The following is a 20,997-nucleotide window of genomic DNA, read 5'->3' on the forward strand; positions in this document are numbered from 1 at the left end:
ATTACATCTGCACTGTATTCTATCACTCTCCCTTGAATACTGCAGCTGAGTAGTAGCTGTTTATTCTTTGTGTGGGGGAAAAGAGTGGATCTTGTACCTCTAATCAGCCATCTTGCCAGAAGCTCCACAACTCAGTATTTTTAAATGGGCAATGTATGTGAACAGACATTTCACAAAGGAAGAGATAAATGGCCAATTACAACAGAAAAGATGATTAATACCATTAATCACTAGAGAAGTGGAAATTTAAACAACAGTGAAATACAATACATACCCACTACAATGGCCAAACTTGAAAAGACTGTCAAATGCTTGCAGGGAAGGAGAACAACTGAACTCTTTATATGGTGCTAGCAAGAATGGAAAATGGTACAGTCAATTTGGAAAAGTCTGGCAGGTTCTTTAAAAGTTAAACATACACTTCCCTGTGTCTACTAGAAGAAAAAGTAGGCCCAAATCTCCATCATGTCAGCTTAGGAAACAAATTCCTTAACAAGACTTCTAAAGGGCAAGAAGTAAAGTCAAGAATCAATACATGAGATGGTATCAAACTAAAAAGCTTCTCCACAGCAAAGGAAACAATCAAGAATGTGAAGAGAGGGGCTGGGGTCATAGCTCAGTGGTAGAGAGCTTGCCTTGCATGTGTGAGGCACCAGATTCAATTCTCAGTATCTCATATAAATAAAATAAAATAAAGGTCCATTGACAACAACAACAACAAAATTTTAAAAAAAAGAATGTGAAGAGAGAGCCTACAGAATGGGTGAAGATCTTTTTTGTCAACTGCACCTCAGATAGAGCATTAATCTCCAGGATACATAAAGAACTAAAAAAAACTTCACACGAAAAAAGCAAATAACCCAATCAATAAATGGGCAAAGGAACTGAACACTTCACAGAAGAAGAAATATGAATAGTCAACAAATATATTTAAAAATGTTCAACATCACTAGCAATTATAGAAACGCAAATTAAACTACATAGAGGTTTCATCTCACTCCAGTCAGAATGGCAATTATCAAGAATACAAGTAAAGGGGCTGGGGCTGAAACTCAGTGGAAATGCGCTTGCCTAGCATTTGTGAAGCACTGGGTTTGATCCTTAGCACTGCATAAAAATAAACAAATAAAATAAAGGCATTCAGTCTATATGCAACTACAAAAAATAATTTTTAAAAAAGAATACAAGTAAAATAAATATTGGGAGGATATGGGGAAAAATGTACATTCATATGTTGCTGGTGGGACTGCAAATTGGTACAACCACTCTGGAAAGCTGTATGGAGATTCCTTAGAAAACCTGGAATGGAACCATCATTTGACTCAGTTATCCTAATCCTTGGCATATACCCAAAGGACTTGAAATCAGCATACTATAGCGACATAGCCACATCAATGTTCATAGCAGCTCAATTTACACTAGTCAAGCTATGGAACCAACCCTAGGTGCCCTTCAATAGATGAATAGATAAAGAAAATGTAGTATATACATCCAGTGAAATATTACTCAGCCAAAAAGAAGAATGAAATTATGGAATTTGCTGATAAATATTTGGAATTGGAGATTATCATACTAAATGAAATAAGCCAACTCTCCAAAACCAAAGGTCGAATGTTTTCTCTGATATGTGGATGCAGACTCACAATAGGCAAGGTGGGTGGGAGGATTGGAAGTTCACTGGATTGGACAGTGGGAAAGGAAGAGGGATGGGAATGGGAAAGACAGTAGAGTGAATTGGACATAACTTTCCTAAGTTCATGTATGAATACATGACTAGTGTAACTCCATGTCATGTACAACCACAAAAATGGGAAGTTAAACTCCATTTATGTATGATATGTCAAAATACATTCTACTGTCATGTATAACTAAAAAGAACAAATAAAAAATTTTAAAAATAAAATAAAATTATTAACGAATATATTTGAATAGAAAAAAGTTAAAATACGCTTATTATACAACTTAGAAATTCCATTACTAGATATCTGCCCAGGAGATATAAAAGCTTATCCACACAAAGACTTCTACATGAATATGCATAGCAGCATTACTCATAATAGCCAAAAAATGGTGTGAGAGATGAACTAAATTAACTTATCAACTGGCAAGTAGATGAACAAATTATAATATACAAATAATATATAATACATATATAATCTATATGTAATACATATGCAATATATATATATATATGTATATTGCAATATAAATCCATAATTAAAAGGAACAAGCTATAGATCTACATAAAAACAACAATACATTTCAAAAATATTAAGATCGGTGAAATAACTCAGATCAAAAGAAGCACCTGCTATATAATTCCATTTATATAAAACTCTAGAAAAGATAAGATTCTATTATATAGGAAGTCAATAAGTGGTTACCTGGCAAGGAATGTTTGGGATTAATGGAAATAATCTAAATTGTTATTGTTTTAGTAGTTTCAGGACTATATGGTTGCCCAAACTCATCAGACTATTCTTAAAATAAATGTAAATGACATGAATAGGCTATACCAAAAAAGTATAATAAGATATTCTTTTCACTTATTATTATAACAATATTACCTTATCTTGAAGGTCTTCTTATATCTCAATTCCTATTTTATAAAAGGCATCTGAGCACCTATTTGCAAATTTTGGTTGAACACATGTTTTATTTTTGTTTCTTTGTTTAGCTAGTCAAGTTTGACATAAAGGTAATTGCTATGAACATCAAGTTTGTCAGTTTAATCATTGAACTTACAGATTTAATGAAACCTGGACCACATTCATTATTACTGTCAGCACCATTACAGGATCCTAAATACTTCTGTGCTCTTAGACCCACACAGTCAAAATCTTCACTTTGCCAAAGGAAAAAAAAAAGCACCGGAAATGAGTTGACTTGCGCAGACAATACAGGGAAAAACTCCACTATGTTGACCACTAAAATTCTAAGGTTTCGCTCAAATACTACATCTTCCATGCCTAATCATTTCAGTCAAAAATGAGTTCTTTGGGGCTTGAGTTGCATAGCTCAGAGGTAAGGTGCTTGCCTAGCATGTGTGAGGCACTGTGTTTGATCCTCAGCCCCACATAAAAATAAATTAATAAAACAAAGGTACTGTGTCCATCTACAATTAAAAAATTGTTTTAAATGATTCTTTGGATTTCTATGGTTTCATTTTTTGTTTCATGCTTTATCAACATGATATTTAGTTATGATGCTTAGAAAACATTGCAGAAATATATTAAATAATATTGAACTTATAGAAATGTTGCCTTACACAGTTATGAGAAAAAAAATTGAGTGCAAAGACCTTGATTCTCATGAAAGTTTCTTTCTAGTTATACAGAATTGGATAGGTCACAACATTCTTAATTCTCTGTTTACCATAAAAATAGAACTTAGATCACTTGTTTGTATCAATAGAATATTTTTTCAATAGGATTTTTGTTAAAATCAAAGAAAAAATAATTTTCAAACTCTTAACAGAATATTAAAAATGAAGCATTTAGAGGAAGAGCAGTGGTAGTAAGACTTTTCAGAAATATCTGTGTTTGGGACATTAAAAGCTGTTTCACTAGTAGAAGAAGTTGAAATATGAATTCATTGTAATTAACTCAAAAAAATGAAAAAGAATTCAAGCCAGAAAAATATTCACACACCTATAATACTACAAAATTTTCAAATTCTCTTTCCTCAAATATACATATATACTTAGAGCTTTCATTAATGCAACAAATACTTACGAAATAGCTACTGTTTGAAAATTCCAACCATTTGAGTTTGGCTGCCATACCCACTGACAGAGGGTAAATATTTAATGGTTAAAGAAAGCATGTTGTAACTATGCATCTGCATGAGATCTAAGCTTAATCTGCATAAAACCTTTGTCTATTGAATTACATTAGTTATTCAGTTGTATAATGTGCAATTGATAGCAAAATAAATGTAAATCATTATCAGACATATTCACTTACAGTTCTTCGGATGTTATGATGCTTCTAGTTAGCATCATAGATTTTCTTTCGTGTCAACTAGTTCCAAGTTATACTTCATTGTGAGCCATTAAAAACTTCCACTTTTAAACTTAGGTTCAAAAAATTATTTGTGATGTATAAGTATTCAAATATCATCTATATGTTATTTTAGTTTAGAAAATATTTTAAACAGTGATGTTTTGAATAATAATGGATAAAGAAATTTATTCTAAAATATTACTTGGGTTCATGCTTTGAATAAAGACGTTTTTATATTAAAACAGTAAAGATTTTGGCCTTACAATACTATTTAACAGTTTAAACCATCGCTTTTTCTTTCTATTTTAGGCTACAGTTGGAAAAGAAATTATAAAAACAGAAAGCTATTAAAGTTTAATTTTCTCATATTACTGGGAAAACATGAGGCTTATAAAATTGCAATTTTGCATGTATTATAGTCTATTTTCAGAATCTTGGAACTATTTTTATTGGTTGCAGAGCCACAAGATCTGTCATATTTACATATGTGTTCGTATATGCACATCACATACGTATAAGTAGTAGTGTTTTAACTAAGTGACATTCACAGTTTCCTATTTCACAATAACTCCAAATAGTTGAATGAGAAAATTTAATATACTTCCATAGAATATTAAATGGATACAAAATTTAATTTATGTTTATCTGCCATTTGAAATAAAATGTCATAAAATATTTAAACAGCTGTGTTTTCTATAAAAATGCATCAGACATCTCCTAAACATATCCATGTAATATTACATGTAATATTTTGGAAAAAGTCACAGAAATAAAATTCCTCATATTCTAGGTGTTAACCTTTCTTTTAGTGAAAGATCTTCTTGTTCCTAAAGGTCAGGCTTTATTGCGGGGAGTCTGTCTCTAGTGTATACCCTTGCCATTTGTTCCACAGTTTGGTGACTCATTCCAGTCATCTAATGTGGTGTTGGCAAATGAACACAATTACCCTTTTGAATATATCAGGCTTTTGTAGAGACTATTCTTTGTCTAATCTGTCACATTCTTGGAACCAAAGAAGATGCAGGTGTTTTCTGGGAACTGTGCCTTTAAGAGATTTATTTTTTTCTAGAAACTGAACTTTATTTCTTTTCAGTGACTTTTCTCACACAATAAGAATCACAAGTCCTCTTTTTATTTTCAAAATAAAAGTTGCATTTTTATGAGGTAGCACTAATTAAAAGTGTTTCATCTACATTGACATAACAGCTTATTTTTTTTTCTAATTCCTAACTGTACATATCTCATCAAATTTCACAGCCTGGTTTCTCTTTCAAAAATCAAAACTTTTATAGAAAGCTTATTTCAAGAAAATTAGTAGTGAAATTTTGGGGAGGATTTAGCAAACTAGCAGAAAGTTAATACCACCCTGCTTGGTGAATTCTTGGCAAAATAAGATAAGCATGAATTAGATATAGAAAACCTGTATACTTGCTCCATTTAATTATGCTAAATGAAAATTTAATGTATGTTTCTTCCATATAGAGAGAGATAGTGTATTTAAATAGCATATATTCATTCTCCAAATACTCCAAGATGGCTTCATCCCTGCTTGGGGTTTTAATTACAGTTTATAGGCTGATGACTTTAAATCTGTATCTGAAATATGAATTTCTGCCCTTGCTCCGTATTTACCTATCAGTATCACCACCATCCAACAGCTGTCTTAAGAAGTGTGTTACCATTCTCTCCCCTTACTCTCTCTCTCCCCCCACTTCCTCCCTCCCTCCTAGAATGTACTTTCTAAACCTCTCTCAAGTCTGTCAGCTTCTCTCCATCCCCTGATTTAAATCTCTGGCATTCTTGCTGGGATTGTTGCAACAGCTTCTTAACTGTATCCCTTACAGCATCTCCTTTCTCTGATCCATTTCCAAAGGTGGACAGAGTGATTTTTTTTTTATATTGTCTGCCTCCTACTTAAAACTCTACCATGTCTCCTCATGACTCTCAGTGCAAGCCTCCAAATTCCAACAAGGAAGAGCATTGCCTTCAATACTTGACATTTCCAGCTTCTTTTTTTGCTCACTCACACAATCCTCTCTCTAGATTCTTATCCTGCTTTCTCCAACTCATGGGGTCTTGTTCATGCTCCAATCTCTCACTGAAACACTTTACCACCTTTCCCTTGCCCTCTTTCCTCCTCCATTTCTGGTCTTGGACTCCTAACTCCTGTTTTTCTTTCAGTTCTTAGCTCAGACATTATTTTCTCTGATAAGTTTCCTGGTTTCAAAGATTAAGGTGTGTGGCTATCCTATATCCTTCAATACCACCTCATATTTAATCTTATCATAGAACATCATGTTCCTTTATAGGACTGTATTATTATTTTCTATACACTTGTTTGTGTTATACATAAGATAGAAATGCATAGGAGTAAGGCTTGAATCTTCTTTATTGTGTTACTTCATCAGTAAATTCCTGATATGGGACACATAATAAGTATTAGTTACATAAATGAATGAAAGGCACAGTTCAGAGATCAACATGACCTTTTAAAAATTTATAATCAATTGACGGGAATGGAACCCAAATTGTTTCATTTAAAGGATGGCATTCTAAGCCATCCTTTAAAATAGGAATGTATTTACTCAGAATAATAGATTGCTTCTTTCTTCTTATGTAATCATAAAATATTAAAATTTAACAATTAATAATTGAGGCTGTTCGGCAGGGGCTCCCTGAGTAACTACAAGGACAAACCAGACTTTATTTATTTAGAGATTTGTAATTCTCAAGATGCTCTTATTTGGGAGAAAGAGAAGATAATTTGCCTTTGCCAATTCTAAGTAGATAATGGCTAATAAATAGAAATTGATTAGCAATAGAGGAGGTTAAGGAAATAGCTCACTCCTCACTCTTTAAGTTTACACACATAACTAGATCTTAAGACTTTCACTTACGCCCTAACTAACATAAGCTCATCTGTCATGTCTGGCCACCTCTGATCTATAAATAGGAAGAAACCAGAACATACCTCATTACTTCCAACCAGTGATAGGATGGCATGCTAAGGACAGGAGCTGAAGCTGGGAAGGTTAAATATATGGAGGCTGGCCTTGTTGGGAAAGGGTAAAATGTATTTTAAAATTTCAAGCATTACAATCTATTTATCTCATTGATACTGGAGAAAAATTTCACACACATCAGAAAATTAGATTTTTTTTTTTTTTTAGCATTCCCAAAGAAACATTTTGCCCTCTCTACCCCAGTACAAGTTACAGGATAAATATTTCTTAGATTGCAATGGAAATTTTCTTTCTTTCTTTTTTAAGAGTTTTAAAGTTTGTCAACTTAATCAGTTTGTTTTTTATTAGAGTAAATACTTTGGACTTGTCTATGTTAACAGTTCTTACACAAGTGTGTTCTGATTGATTGTGTTAACTGATGTTGAGTAATGGCTCTCTTAGCACACTGCATAGATAGAAAATGAAGAGAAAGGTTTTATCTTATCTGCAGCCCTATTTTCCATCAGCAATTTAATATATAACATAATCTTAAAGACAGTTCTTTTTAACCAGAATTTTCTTTCTTTGTTTACTAATTCTTTATTTCACTAATAATTCTATCATTGTTTATCATCAGGCTCTGTATTTATGTCTGTATTGATGCAAATGTGTCAACTGCAGTAAAGCTTACTGTTTTTATCTTTAATTAAATGCTATGTCTAAGAATATTTAGGGGAAAACCCACTATTTTTAACTGAGTCCAGTTTTTATCATATATACAAAAAAGTTCAACTTTTTTTTAAAACTATACTTCTTATCGAAGTCGGTACTTTAAAAAAGATAGTAAATGGATGCCTAAAGTAATTAGCATAATTATTCACCATCTCACAGAATTTGGGACTAAGCATTTGAAGTTTAATTTCAGACTCTTTTCTTTATTTCAGTTGTTGTGTTTTTATAAAATAATGTTTTTAATAGCCTGTAATTACATAGTAAAGTTTCTATTTTAAAAAAACTCCCTGAAAAGTAAACATCTCCAATTAGTCTGTAGCATTCCAGAGGTTTTCCAGAATGGTGGTTTTCCTTTTTGTACACAAACACAATAGTAAAGAAGTCAGGAATGTCAAAAAAATTTAACTGGGGTCACAGAGCTAAATTCCTGAGGATTCCATAGCTCAGTCTGTAGAGATAAGGGCTCTGAACATTTAGGAGGTCACTGAATGGTTCAAGTTTAAATTCTGGGCCTCCTACCCAAATAACTAACTTGCACAGTCTCTGTCCTCTTTTATGACTAATTAGTTGCAAAGTAAATAACTTCGCCCTGTAGTGAGACATCCTCTTACAGTAGAATATAGGTCAGCACTATACTATTTTTAAAGAAATCATGTGTCCTTATAATCTACTTGTAAATTTTGCATATGTTAGAAAATCTGGTAAGCTTGAAGAGTTCCAAGTTCATTTCTGGTCACTCAGTCTACAGCATTAACTTAACACTATTGTATTTGTGTACAAACACACTAAAACTCACTAACCCTCCACCATGGACTAAAGAATAAATCTCTTTGCATAATGCATGATGACAGTGTAGTTGATGAAGGAACTGGCAGCTCATTCTTGGTGTCCAATAGACCTTTCACTTTGAATAATAGTGATCTACTGACCTAAATCTTTTATAAATGGATTGTATAAATTACTTGGTGATTAGTGGCTCTTACCTTTTTTTCTTGCTTTTCATTTTGAACAAAAGTTCTAAATGTACTGAAAAGTTACTGAACTGAAAAGTTACAATAGTACAATCATCTTTTACCTAAGATTCATTAGATTCTTAGCTTTTTATATATCTGTTTGCTTCTTAGTGATATTTAGTACTAGTGTTTTTGCCAAATCGTTATTTTATATAACCAGATGTGATTATAAAGTTCAGAAATGTTTACATTAATAAATGACTGTTATCTAATATATAGTACACATTCGGATCTTGCCAATTATCAAAAAATTATTGTTCTTTGTAGCAATTTTTAAAAAATCTAGAATATACATATTATGAATTTTTTAAAGAAAAAATATCCTACTTAAAATTTTAAAATGCGGATTATGTCATTGTGTTTAAAGATAGGTTATCTCACCTTCATGGTACCAATAAATAATACTAAAATTATTAGAGGGAAAATTTAATCAAATTGTGCAGTGTCATTTATGTACCTAGAACTATCTAAAATTCTGAAGATTTTAGAAAGTTGTCAGGTTGAAGCAGATCAAAATCCAGGTTAACATTTGGCTGATAAATGTTACATCAGTTAGCATGTCCTGTAATAAATACCACCCTTAAACTTAATGACTTAAGACAGTTATTTCTTTAGCTAGCAATTGTGTGAGCGGGCCAGTTTTCCTGCTGGTCTTCCTCAGATCAGGCATGCAGCTTCAACCTGCTAGTCTGGGTGGCCAGGACTTAGTGAATCTAGGACAGTTGCATTCAAATATCTGGCAATTGAAGCTGACTCTCGATTTAGTGCTGACCCCGAACAGGGAAAGCGGGGATGAATGGGCCACCTGGTCTCCATCAGGGCAGCCTAAACTTTTCACATGAGTGTCTCAGGCTTCCCACAAGCTGCAAGAAAGAGAAAGCCCTAGTGCTTTTTCAAGTCTCTTTCTGCATCACATTTGCTTATTGTTTCTTTGGCCAAATTGTATCAAATGTCCAAGTCCAAAGTCACTGTGGAAGGGTCTGTTCAAGGGCATGAACAAGGACACAAGGAGGAATGAACAAATAGAGGACGTTACTGCAACAGGCTACCCCAACAGTGCCAAATATGACTAGAATGAGTAATGTCTGGGGCTGGAAATATAGCTCAGTTGGTTGAGTATTTGCCTAGCATGCCCAAGGCCCTGGGTTCAATCCCCAGCACCACCAAAAATAAATAAATAAATAAATAAGCGGTATCATGAAGTAAGTATTATTTTATAACTCAATCTTATTTTAAAAAAATCAAGCACTAAACGATATGGTATAGTCCAAATAGGCTGTAAGAATTGTGAGACAAAAACTACTATGGCTAAAAGATTTAAGAAAAATCTCAAGGAAAGAACAGTATGTAGGGAATGGGGTTGTAGCTCAGTGGTAGATCACTTGCCTTGCATGTGTGAAGCACTGGGTTCAAAACTCAACACCACATAAATATAAATAAATAAAGTTATTGTGTCCATCCACAATTAAAAAAATATTTTTAGAAAACTGTAATTTCTCTCAGAGAATAATGGACAGAAACTGTATGTGCAGAGGTAATCTGTGGCAGAGGGATAGGAGTGGGTAAATGATAGGTATAACTTGAATAAACTGCATAGACTGACAAAGAACATGGTATATTTGTGGGATAGTGAAGGAACAAATGTAAGTAGAATCTATGGCCCATTGGGAATACCAGGAAATGAAATAAAAGAGGTTATATTAGCATTAATTATAAATTAGGATCTTTAAAGATCAGGCATAGTTTAGAATTGTAGTTCCAAGTCTTCTACAATATTTTAGGAAGAATTATTTAGTAACAATTAAAAATGGATGAGGGGGGCTGGAGATATAGCCCAGCGGTAGAGCACTTGCCTCAAACTTGTGAGGTACTGCGTTTGATCCTCAGCACCACATAAAAAATAAATAAATAAAATAAGTAAAAATATTGTGTCCATCTTTAAAAAAAAATCTTTAAAAAGAAATGGATGAGAGCAGAGACAAGATGTAAAAACCAGATGCATCCATATCCAGATGAACTAGCTAGTGATGGCATTGCTAAGTTGCATGATAAGGGTATGTTTAACTTTTAAAGAACCTGCTAAACTTCTCCAAATTGACTGTACAATTTTTTATTCTCACCAGCACCAGGTAAAGACTGACAGAAATGCAGAAAACATATTATATGAAAATAAGGAATATAACAAGTTTGAGACATTTTCTGTAGCAAATGATGGAGTTTTGAAACTATAGGTTCAAACTGTTTCTCCCACCAGCCCCCTTCCTCGTATATCATTTGAAAAGATTGAAAGTATCTCTACATCTTTAGTACTTTAGAAGCAATGGCCTGGTTAGTTAAGTATTCTCTCTAAACATCCCATTATTGTCTCTGAACATTCTGTGGCTTATTGATATCAGTAAATTTGATCCCCAGAGTAGAGCAGTGACTTCTCTGTGTCTGACCAGGGCACAGTACAGCCTTGATCTGAACATCATATGCATGTTAATGAGGTTAGTGGTATATTTGTAGATTTTTTCATTGTGATAGTACATAATCAGTTTATATTTATCCCATAAATTCCATTAGACTCCTCAGTAACTTTACAATGACATTCAAAGTCAGGTTATCTTCCAAATCAATTTGTCTTCAAAAATGTGTACAAGCCATGCTCTGAAAACATTTAAATTTTTAAAATTTACTCTTATAAAAATTTAAGAGACTCATTCTAGACATGGACAAAATTTAAAAACTCTTTAGGGATATTTTTAAATCTGTAAGAGTGACTTATTTTAGTATAAGCTATCATTCAGTCCTGTATATGTGTGTACAATCAAATGCCATATTCAGTATGAATTATGATTTTTTACTTGTATGATAAAAATTACTGAGTGTGATAATAGAAAAACTCTAAAACCTATATCTCTGTTCTTAAACTCGAGCTTTAGAAAGCAAGGAATTTGGAGTCATGAGTTATAAATGCCCTGTAAACCCAGGCTTTTTCTGAACACCCATGCATATGACAATGTATTTACCAGTAAAAATAGCGGCACAATTAGTCCTGTAAGGCGGTTTAATGAACTAGAAAGCAGGGTGATGGCTTTCTAGCTTTTCATCTTACAAATAAGACAATGAACAAACAGGGCAGTTGAAGAGCAGGTATAAATGAGGGACACAGCTCAGACAGGGAGACCATCTCCAGTCTCCCCCATTATACATCTATACATTCTACATTATAGCATCTCTAGCATTATAATTATCTTTCAAAATATTTGCTAAATACTGAAAATCATCTCATCTCAATGACCATGTAAGTTCAAAGAATTATTGCTTTACTAAATAAAATACACCTATTCTATAGTCTTATAGCAAAAAATTAATATAAATTTTATGTTTGTATGTATTATCATGATCGACATTAAAATCTCATTCAGAAGAACTATCTCACTATCTTTTATATTTTGTTAAGTATGAAAACCTATGAGAGCAGCAAACTGAACCCAGAAAAAAGACCGTCCTGACTTTTGATAGTCGGACTTACTGTTTTTATGGTGGTGTGAAAGTAATGTGCATTCAGCGTAAACTGTACTCCAAATTTTTAAATTTCTGACCCCCCCCCCCCCCCGCCAAGTGATAGTGATACCCACTCACAATGCTGGGCAGCTGCAGTGAGTCCTGGCTCCCAGTCAGCCACATCATTGCAAAGATCAACAATGGGTACTCTACCATGCACTGTGTTGGTGAGTTAAAATGTTCAGTAGGTGAAGTATAGATAGTAAATACATTTTGACTTAGATGTTTTTATTTACAATGGGTTTAAGGAGACAAACCAACATTTTAATTCAAGGCACTTCTGCATATAAAAATACAGCTAAAGTATGTACCTTTTACTAAGGGAAATGAAACCTTTTATGACATGAAGATGAAACTACTGGCAATAGATGACAAAACAACTTTTTTAAGTGGTAGGAAATGTCCCAGGGCAATGTTTAAAGCACCTGAGTGGGAGAGAGGGTACCGCTAGAGGGCGGTAGCCGTCTCACTTGCCATAATTAATTTCACTCAAGCATAACTTCCTATACTTCAGGCTGTTTAATATTTCTTCCAGCTAATCGTTATCATTTGCCCTTCCTACAGTACATATCTGTTTTGTGCTTTCAAGCTTTGAAATACCAGTAATTTAGAAGTATAATTACTGAAAGTGTGAGCTTGACAGAATATTTAGAATCTGTTGTGTTTTTATTATTTCAGTCAAATAATGGAGAAATAAGGTGACACTTGGGATTTGGGAATGAAATCATTTCTCACACCAAGTACTATGCTGACAAGTAAAATTAACTCTGTGGCCTGGCAAATGTTAGTTAAGGTTGCTTCTTCTCAAGGCACACTTTGCCCTTTATCCTAACAAACAGGCAGCTGCAGTGAGAGCCCCTTGACCCAAAATAGCTCTTCACCAGCCTGTCATGCCAATGAAATGTGTTAGGACAGTGGTTCCCAGCCTTTTCAAAGTGGGGTCCTTTACAAGCAAAATTTCACAGACTCCTGTGTGATAATTCTTGAAATCTTAACAGCAATACATTAAACTGTGCGTGTAACTTCATTAACACCTTTGAATGAATTAGTATCACATTAGCCATACTGGTATGTATTGGAAAAGTATCAGTACAGATATACAAAATAAATTAGTCAATAGTAAGGCTCAATGCAGGAGCTCATCACCTGAGGTCCTGCAGTAAACCCACGGTCTAACTCTTCTCCAAGGAGGGAATTACTCCACTTTTAAGATAGAAACATCTTATTTTCTGGTTAGAATTTTTGTAAAAACTCACCAACTCTCAGACATGGGAAATATGTATGCATACATACACATAATATATATGTATATTTATTTCTACATGCAATTAAGAAAGGCCACAGTGCCCTGGCACTCATCAATTAGCACACCTGATACAAATTTAAATATAGCTGCTTACATATCATCTTCCTGTGAAGATTTTCCATGGTTAAAGTCTTTGAAATAATGAGAGTTTGATCTCCCAAAGACGTCAATTCCAAATACAATTTGTCTGTATGACCTGAACATCTTTCTTTGGTGTCCTACTAAGTATGTAATGTGCATTCTTAGCTCAAATTTCTTGCAAGTTTTGACATCATAGATGAAATATCTCCTGGCACTATTACGAGAGTATCTGGCATCATGTAGCTCTGAAGAGAGAAGAGAGCCAAGATTCCACAGCTCATGTGAGCTGACAGTGAAACTCTACCATGCAATTCTGGGAAAAGTCAAATAATTGCATCCTTTACAAAAATAACTTACTGTACACTCTGCTCCTTTTTCTCACTGGAATTTATGAACCAAAGAACAAAAGTCTAAGTAAAATAATAACGTATTCATTCTCTTATCAAGATAAAGTTCAAACTATAGTAAAGAGCATATACAGTAGTAACCTGAAAAAAACTTGTCAAAAGATAGCATTCAATTCCTATCAGATTATGAAATGATCATATTATATGGAGAAAGTCAATTGATTTTACTTTTCTGTGCTTTAAAGTTATTTTACTATAAAATGGAAGTGGTTATTCTTTTTCTTGCCAAAATTCTTACCCTTGATAAAAATGTAAGAAAGGTCTGAAGGTCACAGGATAACAGAGAGATAGAAAGAAGCTTGTGTCACCCATCCTTTTTAAGTACTGGGTCCTTGAACATCATAGCTCCACAACTTTTCACATATGATGGTAATCAGCAATTCTGGGTTTTTGGGTTAAATTTGATTTTTTGGACCCTTGGCATCAGAATTCTCTGGAGTTTGGGGTTTGTAGATTGAGAAATACTAATCTGGGCCAACCTTCATTTTCTGAGATTCAGAGAGAATAAGTGATTTATGCAAAATTATTGATTAACTTGGGCCAGCTAAAATACAACACCAAAAAGGCTAAACTACAAGTCTCTTCAAGGTTTATCTAATACAATTTCCACTATACAAAATTATAGTTAAAAATACCTAAAAATCATTGAGAGGATATTCCTCTGAATATTCAGAGAACTATATTATCAGGTAAATTTATCAGCTAAGGGCTGAGAACACTATGCTTTCTATCTGGAAACTCAGAAGGGTGCTCAGAAAACTTATAAATAGAATGGTTACAAATGGCTTGATGTCAGTCTTAAGGCATAAATAATGTTTAACAGGTGTCAAACCAAGGCCTGGTTCTGTTTGATATTTTCGCCAGTGACCTAGATAAGACACTGGTAACTATAGAGCCAAAATCTCTCAAAAGAATTTTACTTTGAAGGAAGCCTTCTAGTGTCTCCTGCCCATATCTTGCCACTCTTCTCTTTTCTCATAATCCAGTTTTGTTTCACTCTCATAGCTCAACTGGTGAACTATGGGAATGAGGACTTGTATTATTTAATTAATTGCCACTATGCTACCAGTCAGTAATATACAGGTCTTCTGAATATCTTAGAAACCATCCATTTTTAAAAATGAGTTTATTGAAAAGAATGCTGTTTAGTGGATAGAGATAAGCATCTCTGTTTTGCTTTCCAACTAGACTATTTCCTCCAGCTGAGCAATAATTCCATTATATTCATTAACATTTTTAAAAAATTCTGGAAAACTTGAAATCACAGTATACTTCTTACTGCACATGAATTAAATCTCTGAAAACTTTTCTATATGGTTTATCAAGCTGCCATTAGCAATTGAGCAACAAGAATTGATCCATACAAGAAATGAAGCATTTGTCATTTCTGATTTATGTTGTGAATGTAAACATTATCACACATAAATTCAAATGCATTACCAGTTGTTATAATATTTGATAATCTTTCAAAATATACATATAGAGAGAGAGAGAGAGAGAATGTGAGGTAGCCTCCAAAAGCTCATGGGTAAGACAAATGTTCAGAGATGAAATGATTAGGTTATGATAGGTATAACAATCAATGGCTTAATCCACTGATATGGATTAATTGGGTGATAACTGTAGGCAGGTGGGGTATGGTTGGAGGAGGTAGGTTACTAAAAGAAAGCCTTTGGGGAATCTATTTTGTCCCTGGTGAGTAAACAAAATAGATACCACAAATATTTTCTCTCTCTCTGCTTCCTATTGCCATGTCCTGAGCTGCTTTGTTCTGCCAGGCTCCTCCACCATGATATTCTGCCTCACGTGAGGTCTAAGGGTCAGAGCTAAAGGGTCAGTAGACCTTGGACTGAAACTCTGAAACTGTGAGCCAAGATAAACTTTCCTTCTCTAATTGTTCTTGTCAGGTCTTTGGTCACAGTGACAAAAAATCTGACTAAAACATACATGTAATTCTTTTTTTCTGTTCTCTCCTTTCTGATGAAGCTTAAAGAAAAAGAATATGTCAGCAGTTTCAGTTTTCTCAAAGATGGCTGGTCCTTCCATCAGGATCATGTAAATCTAAAAATTATTTTGGAAGTAACCAAAATGACTGCAGTGACATATGATGCAGAATTTTGTAAAGTGAAGTTTTAACCATGTGTAATCTGTTCTTATTGAATAGGGCACTCCTTTTCTCCTTCTCCTTCTCCTTCTCCTTCTCCTTCTCCAACAATGACGCCAATTGGAAAGAAAATTCCATAAGGGTTTACAAATGAGGTTACTTAGAAACAGCCACAAGTATCTGACAGGTCAAGAAAGTAGACTGTCTCAGGCAGACTTTGCTGTTAAAAATACTCAGTGATGTATTTTTATAGACAAGCGAGGGAAAATGTCCATAAATAGCTCTAGGAAGTTTGGCCAAGAACTTAAGTTGCCAGTAAAAATACTAAATAATCCACCATTAGAAATATTTCAAATTTGGTTAATACTTTAAAAGACAAAAATAAGAAGAAACTGGATTATAGCAATACTTAAGTTTATAGAATTTTTTTTCTATTTGCTATCTTCTGCAATTTTCTCATTGTTTTTTTTATATCGTATGACTTTTTATTTCATTTTCATTCATTCATTTCATTTTTTTAAAAAATTCTGGAAAACTTGAAATCACAGTATACTTCTTACTGCACATGAACTAAATCTCTGAAAACTTTTCTATATGGTTTATCAAGCTGCCATTAGCAATTGAGCAACAAGAATTGATCCATACAAGTTATTTCTTTTTGCTGCTGAGTGTGGATTTTTTAACCTTATACCAGAAACTTTCCCTTCTGAATTTCAAATCATCACTCATAGTCACTTTCTTTTTAAGGAAAAACAATCTGAATGGATAGGCAGGGTTGGAAGGGGAAAGCCCTTTCTGACAATACAAATTCATGTCAATACAGTGTCTTTCATCCTGATATAAGCTTCCTTGGATATTAAATATAGGCATTCAACCAAGAACTATGACTTGGCTGCTGAGGATACTAATCCTAACTCAGGTTCGAGAAGTTTCACAGATTTTTCCCTTGAGAACAGCCAATGCTGAGCTGGCACAATACCGCAGACTCAGATCTCTGAAGAATGCTCTGCCCAAGTCCATATAAGGAATATGGTACTTGGTTGTGGCAGTCAGAAAAGAATGCTCCACTCTTCTGAAAGTGACAGCCACCATGATGGAGAGATGGAGACTATGGAGCCTCTTTCTGACAGCCTTTTCCCACACCAGTTTGAGAAGGAGAGCTAAGAAGAAAGGGAGATGCTAGTCGGCAACGTTTTCAGAATGTTGGTCTGATTCATGGGACATTCTAACTGAATCAGATGATCTGATGTATGGTACCTTCTAACTTATTATTAAGAATGACAGATATGTACCTGTAAAGCCAATTAATTAGACAATTACTTAGCTGGTTATCAATTTAGAAATTGAAAATCTTCCTAAATCAGACTTACATGTTTTAACTCCTTCCTTGGATGAGAGTCTATCAGCTTTTAATTTATGCCAGAGTTAGTGGATGAGGCAGGGAGCAGGAAGGGAGGGACAGGAGGACAGAAGCAGGATCAAGGCTGCTCTTGAATTGTTTTTCCGGTCTTCTGGATTTGGGGAGGTTATCTCTATTTTTAACTTTAGCCACAGGCACTATTCTCCCCTGTTGTAAAGTCTATATGCTTATCCCCCACTGATATGTTTTATTTTTATAATATAATTTTTAGTAGAGTTTTTTGTTTTGTTTGTCTGTTTTTTGTTTTGTAATGGGAATTCACCCCAGAGGCAATTCCCAGCTCTGAGCCATATTCTCAGCTCTTTTTATTTTTTATTTTGAGAGAGGGTCTCTTAAGTTGCTTAGGGCTTTGCTAAATTGCTGAGGCTGGCCTCAGACTTACAATCTGCTTGCCTCAGCCTTCTTAGCTGCTGGGATTATAGGCATGCACCATTGTACCCAGATTTTAATATTTTTAATATGGTAAACTTGTGAGTTCTCTCTTACATTCCAATTTTCTTTATGCCTGTACTCTGACAGATCTCTACTAGTTACTACAGTCGGGGTAATATTAGCAATTTTAGAGAATACATTGTTTTAACTAAAACCATCCTCAGAATTCTTTTACCAGATGATAGGAATCATTTCTTCTGATACTGGGCCATTGAAATTTATAAAAGAGGTTAATTGTCAGCAAAAGCTTCCTTTTCCTGTTTTCCTCAGTTACTGCAGTTCCAAACTCTTGAGAATCTCACTGTAAACAAGAGTTTGCAAAGATTTTCATACCACGTTCCCTGAAACCTCTGAGCCTCATAAACATCTCTGGGATTATGTAGAGGTATGTAGAACGACCACAAATGGATTTAATTTGTTTTCCCCATTTCTTCTGTAGCTTAACTTAATAAGATTGAGGTTCAGGGACATGGAAAATTAGCCTCAGTTTCAGAAGGCTGTTTCATGACTCACTGACAAATATTTCAGGACACATTTGATAACTTAGAGTAGCTATGTTAGTCTTCAAAACAGAACAAGGAGAGGTTTCTGCTGAGCTTTTGGCAAAGCGTATTCATCTTATACAGATGACAAGAGGAAAAATAGTGAGGCTTTTCAGTGTTGCTCATGGGCTTTATGTTTGTCTTCAGCCAGTATATCAAAGGTAATAAAGCCCTTCGGAATTTTAATTTCCCAAACATTGTCACACGTAAACTCAAATGCACTACCAGTTGATTATAAAATGGTTCTGTAGGGTGTGAATGAGGATGATTGCTTTGCATGCAGATAGTGTCCAGCATACAATACTGGGAACAGAGCCAAGAAATGTCATTTCCCTCACTTGGTACTTCCATAAAAAGTCTCCATCCCCAAACACTTTCCCCCATTCTGCTTTCTGAGTAATCTACCCACTCAAAAATCTTTCCTGTTTACACTGTAAAAAGAATGGTATTTTAAAAATCTTTATCCCTTAGCAAATGTACCCAACATAGAGCCCTGCACATAGGGGCATGCAATAAATGTCATTTTGAAAATCTTTTAAATAGATGTCCCTTAAAATGAATTCACAAATTGTAAAATACAGCTGATTCTCCACTATAAAAGTACTACTGTCAGAGACTGCTGGAACCCAAGAGAAAGATTCAAATTCTTAAGGATTTTATCTTAACACACAGCCACGGGATCAATATCACTGCTTCATAAAAGTTGGTCCTGATTTGGCAGAACCTTTAATTTCTCATAGCTTATGAAATCCATCCTCCCCTTGACCTAGATTACTGAACTTTGTAAAAGACATCATTAGGCCTAAGCAAAAGTTTGCTTCTGGAAACGGAATAAAAAATAAACATGCAGTAACACAGTAGGTGATGACCCACGGTCATTTCCCTTATACTAACAAGCTGTGTTCAACTAAGAGGCCCAGAAGGATCTTTAAATGATATAACCTACAAAAGGCCAACTAGTTAGTTTGTTTTACTTTCTTCTCCTTTGTGAGAATTTTAGAAACCATAATTATTTTTTTATTTTTATTTTTTGGCACTGGGGATTGAACCCAGGGATACTCTTCCACTGGAAAACATCCCCAGAATTTTTTATTTTGAGGGATGGGGGTGTAGCTCAATGGTACAGTGCTTACCTAGCATGCATGAGGCACTGGATTTGATTCTCAGCACTGCATAGAAATAAATAAAATAAAGGTCCATTAACAAAAAATATTTTTAATTTTTTTTTTTTTTTTTGAGAAAGGGTCTTGTTGAATTCCTGAGGCTGGTCTGTAACTTGCAATCCTTCTGCCTCCATCTCCTGAGTCACTGGAATTACAGAGGTGTACCGCCATGCCTGGCTCATAATATTTTTTAAGACCCCCTGTAGGTCTCCATAAATCAGGAATTATTTTGGATGTCTCTTTAGATGCATTGCATTGAAGCAGTTACTTTGATTTCACCTTCCCTTGACTGAGGAAACACTAGAAAGATATTCAAATAAATATGCTTGTCTTTTTTAAATTTTTTTTTATTATCAGATGTAGTCCTAATTCTGTAAGATGTCACCGTGATTGTCAGACTGATGTGAAAAGTGTGAACTTTGCTCTATCAGTTTTAGTCTTTACCAAACTTACCGCTCTCTACCATCCCATTTGACAGTTATGTCATTGTCCTGCTATTACCTATTATAAAATTTCAGTCACTGTTGACAGGTCCTACTTATATTTTGCCTTTTTTACCTTTATGGCTACTGGGGCTTTCTGATTTTCTTCTTTATAGGTTTTTCTCTTGATACTCATCAGCTCTTATTCAGAGCAGTCCCTTTTATTAGTGTGATTTATTACTTCAGTTTTATAATCTTTTGTTCTCCAACTCCTTTCCCCTTGAATCATCCTAAATGTTCTTTGTTGAACTGTAATATATAAGAAAACAACCATAATCGTAAGGCATAATCAACAAAAAAGATGTAAGTTACCATAACTGAACAACTTTTATAAGTAATGAACATCAATTAAGCTTTGTTCTTATTCTCTGACACACAATGTATCCAGGCCAGGGCATGGAAGGTGAGGCCTGGGTGCTCAGTTCCCAGACCAGGCTGCTGGCCTAAGAGGGGTCACTTGAGGAAATCATCTCCAGTATCATACCAGAGATGGTTCACTTAGTAACACAGATCAGTGACTGTGCAGAGCCAGGATTCAGGGATTCAGCTGAAAGTCAATTCAAAGAAATGGGGGACAAATGCAAGCAGAGCAGGGCATGAAAACATGAGTCCAGGCTTCGGCAGAATATAAGTGAGAAGGATGAAGCAGGAAAAGATGGCGTGAGTGTAAAGGAACAGGCCAGCTGCCTCCGTTAACATCCCTACGCTCCCTCACAGTTCCCATGAAACCTGTTCCACCACCACCCACTCACTCTGGACCCTCCTCAGCTCAAAGAATTTTGTTTTTCCTCTACTGCTTCCTTCCTTTCTTCCTCTCCTT

At 34.5% G+C, this 20,997-nt stretch overlaps 1 protein-coding gene across 1 annotated transcript in view; it reads right to left on the bottom strand.

The window, feature by feature from the left end:
• Nucleotides 1-13,659, bottom strand: part of Hpgds (hematopoietic prostaglandin D synthase) — a 96,085-nt gene extending 82,426 nt beyond the window's left edge. Inside the window, exon 1 of the mRNA XM_026407446.2 lies at nucleotides 13,641-13,659. The gene's annotated coding sequence lies outside the window, so the exon portion shown is untranslated. The remainder of the gene's footprint in view (nucleotides 1-13,640) is intronic.
• Between the last annotated feature and the right edge of the window lie 7,338 nt (nucleotides 13,660-20,997).

The sequence above is a fragment of the Urocitellus parryii genome, chromosome 10, assembly GCF_045843805.1.
Source record: "Urocitellus parryii isolate mUroPar1 chromosome 10, mUroPar1.hap1, whole genome shotgun sequence".
Taxonomy (NCBI): domain Eukaryota; kingdom Metazoa; phylum Chordata; class Mammalia; order Rodentia; family Sciuridae; genus Urocitellus; species Urocitellus parryii.